Below are 19,299 nucleotides of genomic sequence, written 5' to 3' on the forward strand. Positions count from 1 at the left end.
AGTTCTTTGCATCAGGTGGCCAAAATATTGGAGTTTCAGCTTCAACATCAGTCTTTCCAATGAACACTTAGGACTGATTTCCTTTAGGATGGACTGGTTGGATCTGCTTGCAGTCCAAGGGACTCTCAAGAATCTTCTCCAACACTGCATTTCAAAAGCATCAGTTCTTCGGCCTCAGCTTTCTTTATAGTCCAACTCTCACATCTATGCATGACTACTGGAAAAACCATAGCCTTGACTAGACGGATCTTCGTTAGCAAAGTAATGTCTCGGTTTTAGTTAGGTTAAAAATACACTTAGTAAAGACGTTGTTATCTTCCTGGGGAATTGGAAGGTAAGCCGCAAAGCCTATGCAGCAAAGTTGAATAAAACGGAAATAAGAAAGATAAATAATCACTGGACACATTTTTCCGCCACAAACACATTCTTGTCAAACTGCAGCAGCCACAGGATCCCAAAGGAGGAACTGGCAAGAAAAACACAACTGAAATAATAAAACCTATTCACAATTTCAGTGTTTGTTGAGACAAAGTAATTACAAAGCCATCAGGACCAATTACAAAGAACACAGAGTCAATTGTCATAAAACATTTAGGAAGCGAAAGTGGTGAATCCATCTGACCAGTGTCCTTCCATTCAACGCAATCCAGCTCAGGGGCCTCTCACTTCTTGTTTGTAAAAGTCAGACAAAATACTCTATAATTGTACTGTTTGTTCACTTGGTCCTTAAACATTTACCACAGAGAAACAATTTCTCCAGGAGATCTTCTCTTGCTATTCAGAAAACACTGATTATTTGTCCCATTCCTATTTCAGGGATTTCCCTGTTCTTTTGTAAACCTACTCCTCTCTCTTAACATTTTGGTCTATGTAACATATATACCAATTTAAATTGCTTCATAAATTTCCAACAACTAAATACACCATTTGAAATAACTTGTGCATTCAGCAATTGAAAGTGATGTTAGAAGATAAATTTCAAAATTCTAACTTCAATCCATGCCTAAAATATGAACATGTAATATAAAGTACATAATTTTATAAAATAAGAAATTGTTATTATAAAATAAAACTATATTTATTATAGTTATAATATAATATATAAATATATAATTTATATCATATATTATATAATTTATATATTTATATTAATATATATAGTATAATATGTGTTTTATAATATATTATATTATATATTTATATATAATATAACATATGAAACTATATTTACTATAGTTATAAATATACCATATTATACAATATAGTATAAAATATATATGTTTGCTTTTGTTCAATCCCTCAGTCATATCCGACTCTGCGACCCCATGGATTGCAGGACGCCAGGCTTCACTGTCCTTCACCATCTCCCACAGTTTGCTCAAACTCATGTCTGTTGCAGTCCATAGTGTTGCAAAGAGTTGGATGTGACTGAGAAATTGAACAACAATAGCAACATGTCCATTGAGTTGGTGATGCCACCCTGCAATATTATGCTCTGTCATCCACTTCTCCTCCTGCCTTCAATTTTTCCTAACATCAGGGTCTTTTCCAATGTGTCTGATCTTCCCATCAGGTGGACAAAGTATTGGAGCTTCAGTTTCAGCATCAGTCTTTCCAGTGAATAGTCATAGTTGATTTCCTTTAGGAATGGCTAATTTGATCTCCTTGCTGTCCAAGGGACTCTCAAGAGTCTTCTCTACACCATAGTTTGAAGGCATGAATTCTTCAAGGCTCAGATTTTTTTCGTTGTCTAACTCTCACAACTGTACATGACTGCTGGAAAAACCATAGCTTTGACTCTGCTTTTTAATATGCTGTCTAGGTTTGTCATTGCTTTTCTTCCAAGGAGCAAGAGGCTTTTAATTTCATAGCTGCAGTCATAATCTACAGTGATTTTGGAGCCCAAGAAAATAAAGTCTGTGACAGTTTCCATTGCTTTCTCATCTCTTTGTCCTGAAGTGATGGAACCAGATGCCATGATCTTTGTTTTTCAAAGGTTGTTTTAAGCCAGCTTTTTCACTCTCCTGTTTCATCTTCCTCAAGAGTCTTTAATTCTTTTCCTGCCATAAAGGTGGTATCATCTGCATCTCTGCGGTTACTGATTTTTCTCCCAGCAATCTTGATTCCAGCTTATGATTCATTCACCCTGGCATTTTGCATGATGTACTCTGCATGCAAGTTAAATAAGCAGGGTGACAATAGATAGCCTTGACATATTCCTTTCCCAATTTGGAATCAGTCCGTTGTTTCATGTCTGGTTCTAGCCGCTGTTTCTTGGCCTGCACACAGGTTTCTCAGGAAGCAGGTAAGGTGGTCTGGAATTCCCATCTTTTTAACAAATTTTTTCACAGTTTTTTGTGATCCACTCAGTCAAAGTCTTTAGCATAATGAAGCAGAAGTAGATGTTTTTTTTCTGGAAATCTCTTGCTCTTTTTATGATCCAATGAATGTTGGAAAATTGACCTCTGGCTCCTTCCTCTGCTTTTTCTAAACTCAGCTTGTACACTGGAAATTCTCAGTTCACATATTGTTGAAGCCCAGCTTTAAGGCTTTTGAGCATTACTTTGCTAGCATGTGAAGTGAATGTGACTGTTGGGGTAGTTTGAACATTTTTGGCATTGCCTTTCTTTGTGACTGGAAATGAAAACTGACTTTTCCAGTCGTGTGGTCACTGCTGAATTTTCCAAATTTGCTGGCATATTGAGTGTACCACTTTCACAGCATCATCTTTCAGGATTTGAAATAGCTCAGCCGGAATTCTTTCACCACCAGTAGCTTTGTTTATAGTGGTGCTTCTTAAGGTTCACTTGGCTTCACACTCCAGGATGTCTGGTTCTAGGTGAGTGATCACAACACCATGGTTATCTGGGTCATTAAGACTTTTGTTTTGTATGGTTCTTCTCTGTATTCTTGCCATCTTTCCTTAGTATCTTCTGCTTCTGTTAGGTCTACACCATTTCTGTCCTTTATTGTGCCTATTTCTGCATGAAATGTTCCCTAGGTATCTCTAATTTTTTGGAGAGATCCCTAGTCTTTCCCATTCTGTTGTTTTCCTTTATTTCTTTGCCTTGTTCACTTAAAAATGCTTTCATATCTCTCCTTGTTATTTTCTGGAACTCTGCATTCAAATGGGTATATTTTTCCTTTTCTCCTTTGCCTTTCACTTTTCTTCTTTCCTCAGCTATTTGTAAGGCCTCCTCAGACAACCATTTTGCTTTTTTGCATTTCTTTTTCTTGGAGATGGTTTTGATCACCATCTCCTCTACAATGCTGAACCTCTGTCCATAATTCTTCAGGCACTCTGTCTTTCAAATCTAATCCCTTGAATCTATTTTTCACTTCTATTATATAATCATAAGGGATGTGATTTAGAATGAAATAAATATATGTTTGTAATATAAATATTACAGATAAATTATACACACAGACATATATATATATATATATATATATATATATATATATATATCTTAAGTCCCTTCACTCATGTCCAACTTTTTGTGCCCCTTTGGACTGGACTGTAGGTTACCAGGCTCCTCTATCCATGGGATTCTCCAGGCATGAATACTTGAGTGGGTTGTTGTGCCCTCCTCCAGGGGATATTCCTGATTCAGGGATCAAACCCAGTCTCTTATATTTCCTGCATTGGCAGGCAGGTTCTTTACCACAATCGTCACTTGGGATATATCAATATATATAAATTACACTGGAATCTAATTTTTGAAGGTTCCATCTGTTCTGGAATGTAACCTCTAAATAACCTGGTAACGGTTAAAAGAAATATAATGAAATACTGTTTGCAGTCATTTATTAGTGAAGTACCTATATATTGACATATAATTTTCTCATGGCTTTTTAAATATTGCTTCAGTGAACCACACTATTTCAAATTGTATAGATTTATCTTGATAACAAGTAGGTTAAGATCTGCCTCTCTGTAACTATTTTTTAATTTACTTATTTTTTTAATTGAATGATAATTTGCTTTACAGAATTGTGTTGATTTCTGCTAAACATCAATATGAATTAACCAGAGGTGTACATATTTCCTTTCCCCCTTCCCTCTTGAACCTCCCTCCCACCTTCCTTTCTTTGTTTCTTATTCTTCAACATTTATTTAATATTTTGTGTTCTTTCTACATTTCAATCAAACCAGTCAATCCTAAAGGAAATCAACCCTGAATATTTGCTGAAAGGACTATGGCTAAAGTTGAAGTTCCAATACTTTGACCATCTGATGTGAAGAGCCAATTCATTGGAAAAGACCCTGACGCTGGGAAAGATTGAGGGCACTAAGAGAAGAGTGCAGTGGAGGAAAAGATGGTTAGATAACATCATTGACTCAATAGACATGAGTTTGAACACTCTGGGAGATAGTAAAGAACAGGGAAGCCTGACATGCTGGAGTTTATGGAGTCACAAAGAATCAGACATGACTTAATGACCGAAAAACAATTTTGCATTCTTTCTAGATTTCTGCATAATTTTGTTTCAATTTTTAGTACAAATTCCCATCTACATTTTTATTAAAATTGCCTTGAATTATACATATATTACTTAACTAACTAGAAAGGAATTTAATTCTTCCCATAAAAGAACAAAAGGAGTAAGTCATCAAAATTAATTTAGGTCTTTTATAAGCTTAAATAAAATGTGTATCTTTAATCACACTTTTTTGGTCTTGATATATTGTTCTTGTTTTTAATATACATTGCCAGGGAAAGTTTGCTAGTAATTTATTTATTAACTTTGTATCAATGTTAAGAAGGGAAATTGGCCTATAATTTTAGTTTCTCAAGAAGTTTTCTTATTCCATTTTGGTCTTAAAAGTTTTAGTAATCTAATAAAATGTTTTCTTCTTTTCATAAGGTAGGACTCATTTCTTTATGGTTTGATAAAAGTTTCTAGAAGCACAATTTGAGGAGATTTAACTTCTATTTTAGCTATTTAAATAAATATTGATTATTATTCAAACTTAATATCTCTTCCTGAGTCATTTTCCCTAGTTCATAATTGTTTTAAAAAATTGTGTGTTTAATTTTAGCTTAATTTTTTAGCCAATAGTCTCTATTTCATATTTCATTCCATATATTTTGTGCTCTGACAATGTGTATGTATGTGTGTATCTCAATTTTGTTTATGCCAAGTTTTGTCAACTACTTGCCCATTTTATCAATCTTTTCTAAGAATGAGATCTTCATTTAGAATATCACTTTTAGAAAACAAAAAAAGCAAAAATATAAAATAAAATTTCACTTTTATTAATGTTTATTCTTACCTGTATTCTACTTTCCTTTACATTATTTGTTCCCTAGTCTGTGGTTCTAGTTTTAATATTTGGTAGTTTTTGTTTTTAAATAAATGTTATTTTTTACAAAGTTTCCATACTTTGTACTTGAAAAATAAGTACTTTCTAATTTGCAGGTGTACTGCTATTCTGGATGCTTATTACAACAATTTTAATCCTAGAATAATTTAGTTTAATCCTAGAATAATTTACTTTTACCATAACTTCTATCTTTTAATGTGCATGCCAAAAAAATTTTTTGCATGGTTGTATTCTCACTCATTCAGTTACTATCTACAGAGCAACTTCAAGCTGTCACATGGAGTATAATAGTTGGGAAATCCACTCTTTTGTTTGCTTGCTCTTGCTGGGAAATACTTGAAGTCATCTACATGTGTCAAATTCAACAGAAAATGCCAAATTCTTTCAGTGACCTGCAAGGTTATAACTGAAATGAGGAGCTATTGCAGTTTGGTATGGTGGGAAACAAAAGCTGACTTTATTTGGAGAAGATTATCATCAGTTATTATGGAAACCATTTAGGAGGCCGTTGAAGTGATTCAGATGAGAAATGCTGGTGGGTTGGTTCAGGGAAATATCAGTTTCTCAACTTCTCAAAATTGAGAAACAATTGTATTCTGTTTGCATTAGCAGTGTGAGCAGCATTTTCTTTTGGGTTGGATATATATCAATGATACCTTTTAAGCTTTTTATGCTGTACATTTGGAAGGGTAGATCAGCCAGAAGTTATATTACATAATTATATGGTAATCTATTAAATCACTGAATCATAATATATGCAAACTACCCTCATTATTTTCAAAAGTTTCCATGCCATTATATTTTAAGCATTTCTTATTGAAGCACATATCTTTGCTCTTTTAAGGGAAGAGTACAATCTAATAATGTTTTATTTTCTATTATATTTGGACTTTGCATGCTATTCTTTGTGTTCTTTTCTCTGGGACTTATATTCAGTCAGTCAACAGTTTCTTCTTATTTTCCTCTCTGCTGACTGTGCACTCTATTTTTTCTAAGTTTAGATAGTGTGTCTATTTACTATGTTTACTTACTGCATTTCCCTAACACACTAAATTAAGGCTTACACATATTAATTCCAAGATGAAAATATGGCCTAAAGTTTAAATATACATTTTCCCTAAGGCAAATAGAGGTGTTATTACTAGAAGTGGTGGTGGAAAAAAGTTGAGCAGGAGTATGTGTTTTTTTTTATTTTTTTAATCTTATCAAAACAATCTCTTAAGTTATCCACATATCAGATTTAACTGTAAAATTCCATTTTGATTCTGTGCATTGAACAATCATGATTGCTGTATTAAAATGGGCATTGTTGATTTTGTTGCTCAGTTGCTGTCTGACTCTTTGCAGCTCCAGGGACTGCAGCAAGCCAGGCTTTCCCTGTCCTTCACGGTCTCCTGGAGTTTGCATGGAAAGCAAACATTCAGAATCTCTTCCTTGTCACACAATGTCAGCTAATTAAAGTTCTTGTGAAAGACTTTGAAATAGGCCAAAAGGTGTCTTTCCATTGAAAATAAAATATAGAACCTGTGCCTTTCATTGTCTGAGTTACTTTAGTTATTTTACTACTTTGTAAGATATAGACAATTAATGGCAATGCAAGTTATCTTTTTCTAACAGAAATAAAAACAAATTGGTTTGTTGGAGGTGTAACTTTTACTCTCCTCTTCCCCCCAAAAAATTTGGGTTCTCAGGTGGCTCAGCGGTAAGGAATCCACCTGCCAATGCAGAAGACCCGGGTTTGATCCCTGGGTTGGAAAGATCCCGTGGAGAAGGAAATGGTGACCCACTCCAGATTCTTGCCTGGAAAATCCCATGGACAGAGAAGCCTGGGGGGCTATGGTCCATAGGGTCAGAAAGAGTTGGACATGACTGAGCGACTGAGCATGCACCCAGAAAATTTAGTTATACATTTATAAAGCAATATTTGTTTTTCAGATTCTTGATTGCCTATACATATATCTGCTTTTTGGAATCACAGTGAAGCAATTTTTCCACTTTGCTGGCTTCATTAACTTTTATTTAGCCAAATTAATATCTGCAATTTGTTAAATTTATATTTGTACTGGAATTACAATTTTAACTGTAGAATTTATTATTTAATAACTGATACTTCAAATAGATGGTTGGGTATAAAATTAAAAGGTTTTTAAGTTTTGCACTGTTTATCCTTCCCAGGTGGTACTAGCGGTAAAGAACCTGCTTACCGATGAAGGTAGACATCATGGACACAGGTTCGATCCCTGGGTTGGGAAGATCTCCTGGAGGAGGAAATGACAACTCACTCCAGTATTCTTGCCTGGAGAATTCCCTGGACAGAAAATTCTGGCAGGCTACAGTCCATGGGGTCACAAAGAGTAGGACAAGAGTGAAGTGACTTAGCACATAAAGCACATCCTACATTTAAGGTTACTGATCTGTTATTTTTGATCAGCCAGTGTCACAATTGAAAATTCTGTTGGGATCTTTATTCTTCATAGAAAAGTTTTATGTTTTGGGGGAAGCTTTTATCATTTCATAATGTATAAGTTGAGCCTGTCAATTACAATCTCTTCTTTTCAGCACAAAGTGGGTTCTTTTTTATCTGAAGTCTCAGTTTTTCCAACAGATTAGAGACTTATTTTAGCCCTTTTTTGCTTCTTACCTTATTTTCTACATACCTTCAACTATATAACTCTCTTTCATATTTCTGCACATGTGTTTTCTTTATGTGGTTTATGTAGATTTCTACCAGGCTTAGAGATATTGGATCATCTGTCCAAGCTCACAAATGGTGAAAAGTGACAGAACTGAAATTTAAAATCCAGAAGCTCATCTCTTAGCATCAAAACTTTTAGGTTATTTCCTGTTTTGTCTTATAGAACCAGAACTATAGGTTGGAAGCTTATAGTGGTTAGTGGAGTTGAAAGTCAAGGATCTATCCTGTTTTTGTCAAGAACATAGAAATAAAAAATCTGAGAAAATTGGAATTTCTGCACCCATCCAACTAAGTCTACATTTTCACATTTTCTCATTTTATTTTCTGGACAGAACAAATCTCATACAGGCCTTATTTAACTACATCAAAATTGAAACTATAAACTTGATTGCCTAAATAGAGGATTATTTAAATAAAGATTCAAAATTGTCTATCTCCTACACAGAAAATTGCTGTTTAAAAAATATAACCTCTGAAGAAAATACAAATTCAGACCCTGAGGTCTCCAATTAGAAAGTACAGGTGGCTCAGGCATGACTATAGCGGGAGCGAATTAAGTATTTCTTAGAAATCAATTAAAAAACTTTTAATAAAAGCTATTATTTGCACAAGTATATAAACAAAACTAAACCAGGGTAATTTGAGTGCTGAAGCAATAAGCCCAGAGAAAATTTAGGCCACAATATTTGGGAAATAAGGAAAATACTATCAACCAGATAAGAATCATGTCCTTAGCTATTCCAGTTATTGCTAGATGTTTAGTGAGAGCAAAACTAGAATCTGAAATGAGAATCTTGTGTACACCTTTTATATTTTGTGTGTAAAATATGTCAATTACACTTGACATCATTTCTCTTATAAATGTCAGTCCAGTCATTCCTTCCTTTCATAGTCCTTGAAAAGCTCTTCATAGGGAAACAAAGGGAAAAAGTAAACCAAGCCTACTAATTTAGCATTAGAATTGTATAGTTCTCTATTTATACCTGAGTGGGTTGGCCTGCATGTGACACCCAAGCAGACAAAAGCGGGAAAGCAGTAGAATAATCTTGGAGAATTTTCTCTAACAAATTTTTATTAATGTATTACATATTTCTATTTGTGCAATTATTACATTGACATAGGACACATTCTAAATGCAACTGTTATCCTTTTGACTGTCAATTGGTAAAGAATACATGATTTACCTTTTTGTATGACCACCAGCAACATTTTCCACCTCTTTGCCTTACAGAAAACATCTGTAACATGGGGCTTTTGACAACATCAACTAAAAGAGATTTTGCTAAAAGTAAAGGAATATAAAAGCAAATTTATAAGCACTATGAAGGATTAAAATTAACTCACTAAATTTTTACATAATAAGTCTGGCATACTTTTCCAGTGGGTGTCTAGTTTTCACACATGAGTTTGAAATTACCTATGCTGAAGATTATTGAAAACTTTGAATTGGTGATATTTGCCTATTTCACTCTCAAATTTGGATTTTTCTCAGCCTTTCCTTTTCCTCTCCCTTTTTCTTTTCCTTAAATCTGTTAGCTTCTCAAGGACTGAAGCACTTAGGAGGTGAATGTTCTATCTTGGTTTAAGTAGACCCTCAGGAGTGCTTCAGAGGTAGGAAAAAAAAAAAGAAGACTCAGTGAAGGACAAAGGGAAAAAGAACTACATGTGGTGAAAATCAACTTATGATCCCTGGTCCCTTCTGACACATTACAACACACTTTACTGAAGACTAATAGGGAATGTTCTGAAAGTTTCAATGTCTGTGTTCTTACTAATCCAAAATTCAGTAAAGATACTGCTAATATGTCATGTAGAAAACACACAGTCCTTCCATAATTTTGGCACTTGTTGGGATGTGGTTTATTACTTTCTGCTGGTTAGGATTTAGTTAATCTTTTCGATGTGGTCTATGTTCTAAAAGTTTAGAATCTGGTAATAGAAAGATACAGGATTTGCAGTAGCAGATTCAGTTTAAAAATTCAGACAACCATCCAAACTTTTCTTTAGTTCAATAGGGAATTTCATTAAAAATCTTCTCTATAAATGTGGACAGGTAATAATATTTAGCAAATGTATTTTAATTAATTAAAATGTTTGCTTGCCAGGTATTTATAAGTCTACCATGTATTATGGGGATAAAATTAATCATTTTCATTTGATGCCCATAGCCTAGTAGGAATCCTTCATTCTCTCTGTCTCTTTCTTTCACACACACATGCATAAACACACACAACTGTTTTTCAAGGTCAAATGAGAAAAATACCATAAGAAACTTTTAACATAGTTTGAATTTGGTGATCTTGAATTGAAAGGTCAAAGTTATTGTTGAGAACAAAGCCCTTGATTTCCATTGAAATCTGGGGAACAATTAAAGAAAAAGCCTTTCAAAATTTTAAACTAGCAGAATAGGAAATCTACCTCTGTTTCAGGGATTAAATAAAAATTTGTATGCTATTTTTAAGATAAGACACTCTTGGAAAAAGATTTCTAGTATAAAATATTCAAACACATTAAATTCTAGTAAGCTTTTTATATAACAACTTTACAATGATCATTTCTTTAATGGTATTTCATCTCCAATATTAATCTATTATGATTTTTAATAGCTGTTAATAAGTCTAATATAATTTTCAATCAGAGGAGGCAAATATCAATCATAGGTGTTTTCAACTACTTGTTCCAAGGTTAAAATCAACTGATAAAAACGTACATGGCATTTTATCCAGGTAAGTACATTAATACCATTAGACCTTGCAATATTACATTGGAATATACCTTGAACCAAACTTCCCCTAGTGTGTGGATGGAGGTTACATAACTGGTACAAAATCCTTAGGTAATCGGTTACATGATAGACCCTCAAAGCATGTTCCTGAAATCCTAACCTATTACAATTTTCAGTAAGAGAACTGGGACACCACTAGGAAAAAAAATTTTTTTTTTCTAAAGTGTCTCTGTTGATGAACTTAAAAAAGACAGACAGGTGTGTGGAAATTACTCTTTATATCATGTTTGATTTGGTTATTAAAATGGACTTAATGAATTTGAAAGTCAAATCATTTTCTTCCAAAGAAAAGTGGTAATTTTGAATTATTGATTATTTTTGTCTTTTTAAAAATAGAAATGCCTTAAAGGAACCTAAAAGTGTATGAAATATAATCATCCTCCTAAAGCTTTCTAAATATAAGAACTCAAAACAAAATAAAAATTACACAGAGATGCAAAAAATTTATTATTGATTCATTAAAATAAGTTCATAAGTATAAATACAAAACAATTAAAACTCATGCTTATGAGTCTATTAGTAGTTGGAATCATTAAAGGAGGAAAAATAAACTCCATGTCTTAAGATTTTGGTTGGAGGGAAGGAGCACAGAAGCCCTGGAATGACCTTACTCTTGGATTAATTAGTACCTTCATCATTTTCTAGTCTTGTGTCCTTGGGCATTTTTTAGGTTTAAGTCATTCATCTGAAAAGTAGATAACATTCAAGTATAATTATTGAGAATATTATAAATATTCCCTATGAAGATTTTGGCACAATGCTTGGCCCATGTTAAACACAGTAAATGACACTTATTTAGGGGTTCGTCAAACTCAATTATTGAAACACTTTAGGATGTGAAAAGTGTGTGGAAGACTAATCTCTCGACACTACAGTCGGCAGGTCTGCAAAACAAGAAATTAGCAGAGACTGAAAGGTAAAATCATCCTTGTGGAAAGTAATCTCATACTTAAAATCCATATCCTCAGAAGATCATAGAAACAAGTGAAGCTTATTCTGATAATGACTAAGTGTGCTCACCTTTTATTAAAGAAAGAGATCTGACAAATTTTAGACAAAATATTTGTATCCTCTCATTTATTGATTTTGACCAACTTCCTACTATATTGCACGGTGAGTTTCACCCTTCCCCAGCTGCTGCAGCTATTCTGCTGCAGTGTGAAGGCACCTTCTAATGACCAAAGCGATGGACCACTTTCAGCACTGACCTAACAGTATCTGCATGAAGTGAGAACTATCTTGCTGTAATTTCCCCCACCTCAGACACTACTCACCCTATCAGTATGTCAAGTTTTCTTATGTGTAAAAAAAACGAAGTAAAAAAACCTACATGAGGATATTTTTAATTATTAAAGGAGTTAATGCTTATACAGTACTTAACACCACCAGGAATGTTAGTAATCACTCAATAAATGCTGCTGTTAATGATTTTCTTTTGAATTACCAGCTATTGATTCTCCTCATATCTTCTTGGCCATTCACACTCTGAGAGACTTTCATCCATAGGACAAGAAAAAGCTAGTGAACCTGAGGTTATGTTCTTACTCTATTCTGTTATTTACATCTCTCTCCCTAAGTGAAATGGTTTATTACCAATGCTTCTGCGGTACTCCATATATTGTTGGTTGCCGTGGATCCAACCTGTTCCCAGTCCACATACCCAAGCCTCTCACTTGAACTCTTAATTTCTATTTCCATCTGATTTCTGCACACATAAGCCTGTATATTAATGGAAATCTCATACTCAATATGTTAAAAATTAAGTCATTGTCTTCTTGATCGAAATCCACTCTTCCATTTTATCAGTTTATCATTTAATCATGAAGCCATTTAAGTTATAATATTGAATTATTTTTTAAAAAGATATCACACTGACAATAATTATAATTAATATAAATTGAGTGTGAGCTCTAAGACTAAGCATTGGGCCTAATACTCACATGATCCTAGGAGTTATATATTACACGTACCAACTTAATACTCACATGATCCCAGGAGTTACACATTATACATACCAAGCTAAACATATCTAGCTTCTAAGTTACCTACTAATAATCTCTGCCACCATTATATTCTGCCATCAACTCTTCCTTCAAACCTTTCTCTCAAATCCATTTTATGCATGTCTTAATAAATTTATTTCTGAAGTGTACTTTAGGCCATATCATTCCACTGCATGAAATTCTTCAATAACTTCACCCCATAGCTTACACCATAACATTAATATGTCCAGTAAGTAGCTCTTCACCTTTACTCCCTGGTTATCTTTCTATTTCATCTTTGCCATTCTTTACTGCTCCTCAAGCTCCTGCCAACCAAGTAATTTCTATTTCCCTGAGTGTATTATAAACTTTTGTGTATCTGTGCTTCCCCTGCAAGGTTTCTGCCGCACAGAAATCTTCCTCTTTCTCACATAGTAGTCCTCATCATTATAGCCAACATTAATCAAGGGCTTATAATGAGTCACACTGTTCTAAACTCATTACACTGATTAATGCATTTGTCCTTAAAACAATATAATAAGGTTGGAGCTATAGTTAGGTCTATTTTATAGCTGAGGAAACTTAGGCTCAGAAAGATTAAATGAATTTCCAAAGTTAAAGAGTTTTTATGTGACAGAATCCATGGTCTTAATCACCCCATGTTTCTTGGATTTTGCTTCAGTTTTACTTCCATGATACTGTAAGTTCTAAGCTCCTTTACCTATGGTCTTTCTATAGTGTTTAGGGTATATGGCTAGTAACACTGCTATTGTATTTATGTAATGTCTACCTTACCCTTTAAACTCTCAACAATCTGAAGTGGTAAAATATGTCTTTTAAATGTATCAAATAAATGAATTGAATGAATATTCTTTTATCCAAACTGTGGTTTTCCCTAAGAGACTGAAGAAAAAAGAAACTATAGTTTGTATTAGAGAGAATACAAAGACAATATGCTGGACATATATCTGTCTATAAATGCTTGATAATAGAACAAGAAAACAAATATTTTCAAATATATACATTTATTAATAAAATTTCAGAAATAGAAGATTGTCTTACTTTTTGTTTGTACTTGAAAGGGAAAATGATGCATAATAGCCATATTGACTGGGTGGAAGAGATAGATTGTATAGAAATGTTGGTAATTAAAGCAGGAAGCATCTCATTTTAGACATGGTAATTTATTTCCCTTATTGAATTTAACATGAAATAATTATGATAGCAAGAGATAACACCTTATCTATTAGGGAAGAGAAAACAAGATGGCACGTTTTATTGTTTTATGAAATCTCTATGTGTATATATTCATGAAATCAGAAGATTCAGGTTGAAAATTTTAAATAAGTCACAAAGACTAAACAATAATAACTGAGAAATGATAATATATACAGCATTTTAAAAGAACACAATTGGGCTTCCCTGATGGCTCAGTGGTAAAGAATCTTCCTACCAATGCAGGAGACAGGAGTTCAACCATTGATCTGGGAAGATGAAGAGCAGCTAAGCGCGTGTGCTTCGGCTATTGAGCCTGTGCTCCAGAGCCTGGGAGCTGCAACCCCTGAGCCGTGAGCTACTCACTGAAGCCTGGGTGCCCTGGAGCCCGTGCTCCAGAAGAAGAGAAGCTACCGCGGTGAGTAGGCTGCGCACCGCAACTAGACCAGCTCTCATTGCTGAAACTAGAGAAAAGCTTGTGTAGCGATGAAGACTCAGCACAGACCAAAGATAAATAATACAATTGCTTAAAAAATAAGAGAACAGAATCATGGCTTTTTCAATGAAAAAATTTTGCACAATTTATTGTTAAAATAATGCAAAAACATTAAACTCACTGCCTAGCAGTTATACTCCTTTAAACATTAAAATAGAAGAGTCAAGGATCTTAGCTTAACTTACAATTAGCATTTAAATTTAAGAGCACAATTCTAGGATTTTCTACACACTGTTGCTAAATAATTACAAGATATAAAGAAAATGACGATGAACTAAAATAAAGAAGGAAGGAATGGTTAGTGCTCGGGCCTGGTGCACTGGGAAGACCCAGAGGAATCGGGTGGGGGGGGGGGGGAGGGGGGATCGGGATGGGGAATACGTGTAACTCTATGGCTGATTCATATCAATGTATGACAAAACCCACTGAAATGTTGTGAAGTAATTAGCCTCCAACTAATTAAAAAAAATAAATGAATAAAATAAACTGGAAAAAAAAAAGAAGGAAGGAAGGATAATAAGAAAGAAAAGAAAAAATGAATCATTTTTAAAATTATTTAAGACTTTTATTTAGTGTAATAAATAAAAGTTTATTTTTGATTTGCTATTTCAAATACACCCTTTAAAATGAGAAAGCCGCAAAGATTAAGCATATATGGTTTTTATAATAAGTAACAGTATAATTCCATCTTACTGAAAATGAAAACAAAAATTAACAAAAGTAAACATTTAGCTTCATAAAAGGTGACAACACATTTTGTGCTGTTCTGTGCTGTGTTTAGTCACTCAATCTTGTCTGACTCTCTGCGCCTCTATGGACTGTAGCCTTATGGAAGGTTCAAAAACAAAAGTGTTGCTTAAGCTTGTTCTTAAAAGTAAATATTTCAGTAAAAGGAAATGTCAGGATGAATCAGAAGGTATATTGTGGAAATTAATTTCTGGAGTGCAGATAACTATATTAACATGTTGGTGTTAAAATTCAGTAAAAAGAGTTTGGGCTTCCCTGGTAGCTCAGCTGATAAAGAATCCGCCTGCAATGCAGGAGATCCTGGTTCGATCACTGGGTTTGGGAGACCCCCCTGGAGGAGAGTATGGCAACCCACTCCAGTATTCCTGCCTGAATAATCCCCCATGGACAGAGGAGCCTGGGCCACAGGCTATGAGGCTATAGGACATGGGCTACAGTCCATGGGGTCACAGACAGTCAGACATGACTGAGCAGCTAAACATGGCACAGACTGAGTTTAGGTAAATATAAGTGAAGCAGTTTGGACTCGATCCTAAAGGAGTAAATAGTTACCAGCTTGCAAAGAAAATCGTACCCTTTTACTTGATCTCAACCACCAGGACATCGTTCTGCCCCATAAAAAGTAGGTTGACATAGCATGTATGGGAGGGTAGTTTTGGGGAGAATGGATAAATGAATTCTACAGTTGAGTTCCTCTGAGTTCCACTGAAACTATCACAGCACTGTTAGTTTGCTCTACTCCAATATAAAATAAAAGGTTTAACAAATAAACCAAGAATTCTAGATCCTCCATCTCCCCTTTTATTTCCCCTAAGAGGAAAAGCAAATTTGAATTTTCTCTTTACCTTTTTTTTCCCACTTTATATCTAATCATGTTGGTTTTAATTAAGTGATATAATACATAGTTTTGCATGGTTTGGACTTTGTACAAGTGGAAACATACTGGAGACTTTCTATTTCCTCACAGTGTTGTAGTTTTGCCTTGTATATGTAAGTCTTAATTCATATGGATTTCTTTTATATATATATATATATGTGGGGTGAGATAGGTTTCCAAACTCATCCTTTCACATTCAGATATCCAATTGTCCCAATACCACTTATTGAACAGTTCATCTTTTCCTAACAAATGTGCAGTGTCAAAGTCATCTCAGTCACAGATAAAATTTCTATTTTTGGTTAAAAAATAATGCTGGTGTGTTTGTGAGTATTTTTTACAATTTTTGCATGCATATTCATAAATAAAATTTTACAATAACAAAAAAATAGTGTTTTGGAATAATGATTAAACCAATGACCAAATTGTAGATAAACACTATCTAGGATAGTAAAATAATATAAAAAAATTATGTCAGGATTATAAGCCTGGCGATGATGCTTAAGATCCAATTTGATGAGAAGAGACTAAAGTACTGAAGACTAGATAAGAAGGTTGTTTAAACAATTCAGGCATGAGGTAACAAGGACCTAAATCACAGAATTGACATTGTGACTGAAAGAAAGGAAGACTATGAGAAATAATATAAAGAAGAAAATGTTCACATGTGTACTAATTCATGTGGTTTTAGTATATCATGTAACATCCTCCGTAACACTGTTTCTAGTGCCTTGTCTGTCTTTATTTACTTTCACTAATGATTCATATATTATCAACACTGTGTGTGGTTTCCTTTGTTGCTGTTTAGTATTTTTAGTTATTTTTTAGACATGCAAAATTTATCCTTTCTAAAGGCAAATATACATGTTTTATATATTATATAACATTATGTACCATATTTTACATTTATAATGTATATAATCTTAATTCTTGCTTAGCAGGAAACATTATCTGGTCTTCTAAACTTTTTAAGTTAATTTTTTTTTGTATTTTATTTCTACTTCTTAAGTCAATGATAAAGACACAACTGTAAAATAAATGTTTTTAAAAATACAAAATATACATTTCACCAATAAAAAAATAGGCAATGATTATGAAAATCTATCGCATGCTTTGCCAAGGTTAATAAAATGAAAGACAATATGAAAGTCTCCTTCAAATACATCCTTAACAAAAAGTTTCCCGTGAATAGAAAACCATTATTCAACAATATCCATGCTTACAAATCTGGACACCAGCTCTAAGAACAAAAGAGGGTAGGAGTACTAGATTTAAATATGTGGACACAAGGACCTCAAAATTAAACTTCTAAAACTAGCATTTAGTTCAAAGTAAAATGAACATTTCTAACAAGTGACAATTGTATGAAACTAGTTTTTTTTCCCCTTGATAGAAATGAGATGTGGCATTTTCTTGACAGCTTGGTAATCATCTAAGAATAATTGTGGAAATTCCCCCAACCTCTGACCCCCAAGTCTAAGCCCTAGTCACTGGTATAAAATAAATATCTTCCTTGAAATTATCTTTCACATCATTAAAACGTCTTTACTAATTTGGACTACTTCATGCTTAGAATATTTCACACACTTGTTTTGAGAAGTGTGGAATTACCAGACCTGAAATTTTAAACCATCTGTGTATTACAAAACTCTTGGATCATTGCAGAAAGATGATAATCTTTTACTATATATTAATTGTATATCATTAAGCATATTTGATCAACTACTGTAACAGTGATGCTGGTGCTAATAAGCAGTACTCCCAAGTTTTTCTTCTTAAAAATATGTATAATCCATGTAACACTAAGTAGTAAATGTTTTATTGTCATACTTTCTTAATAAAGAATAACTGTTTTCTGGCCCAGTTTGGAGAAAAGAAACAAACTAACAATGGCATTTACTACCTGTTTTATTAGTGACAATTTACCACTAACTTTAAATGATAGTTAATGTAATGTTAAGTGAAAAAAATGAAAATCACTATAATTCTATCAAAAGAAACAGACAAAAAAGTGGAAAGAATTTTTAAATGAGCACAGCATAGATTCCAAAGATTACACTATGAGTCTAGATTTTCAAAGAGAAAGGCATCTATGGATAATTTCTGTGAATATTTCTTAGACTACAAAGAGGAACTTCAAAGCACATGTAGGCTCTTTAGCCCTAACTTGACAAAGATAAATATGCAGATGAACCACAAGTTCCTTTTGCTGAAATATACCTCCTGACCAAAGCCAGCTTTGGCCCAGCCCTGAGCTTGCCCCAAGAGAATGGTAACCACTCATGCTTATTCACTCACTGACTATACAATCGACAGTCACAGAGAACTATTACTTTTTAAAACCAAATATTTTACAGAGTGAACTATTGAAAAGCAAACCTAAATATACTCTCTTCTACAATTCCAGAGGGTAAAATAACTTTTTTATTTTTAAATACTGAAAATGTAAAGGGTCCATATGAATGAAGAGTTGTAGCAAGTATGTACTTTTTACTTTACTATTCATTTGATCTGCTCTTAAAATCTCTATGAGATAAGCAGTTATCTGCCATAAGTCTTTGGGCAATAGATTCAAAAGCAAGAGTAGCAGTACTATTGAATTCCATGAAACTTTCTTTAAGATTAAATTGTTCAGCATCTGTATTATTATTACCCTCATATATTCATCTGTCAGAACTCAGTGACTGAAACAAAAGTAAGGGAAGTGGGACTACAAAGTATTTTGTTTCCTTATTAGATAAGAATCAAGATTGCTGAGAGAAACATCAATAACCTCAAATATGCAAATGACACCACCTTTATGGCAGAAAGTAAAGAGGAACTAAAGAGCCTCTTGATGAAAGTGAAAGAGAAGAGTGAAAAATCTGGCTTAAAACAACATTCAGAAGAATGAAAATCATGGCATCTAGTCCCATCACTTCATGGCAAATTGATGGGGAAGCAATGGAAATAGTGACAGACTTTATTTTCTTGGGCCCCAAAAATCACTGCAGATGATGACTGCAGCCATGGAATTAAAAGCTGCTTGCTCCTTGGAAGAAAAACTATGACCAACCTAGACATTTATTTGGTGACAAAGGTCCAACTAGTCAAAGCTATGGTTTTTCCAGTAGTCATGAATGGACATTTATTTGGTGACATTTATTTGGTAACAAAGGTCCAACAAGTCAAGG

The sequence above is a fragment of the Cervus elaphus genome, chromosome 17 (assembly GCF_910594005.1).
Source record: "Cervus elaphus chromosome 17, mCerEla1.1, whole genome shotgun sequence".
Classification (NCBI taxonomy): domain Eukaryota; kingdom Metazoa; phylum Chordata; class Mammalia; order Artiodactyla; family Cervidae; genus Cervus; species Cervus elaphus.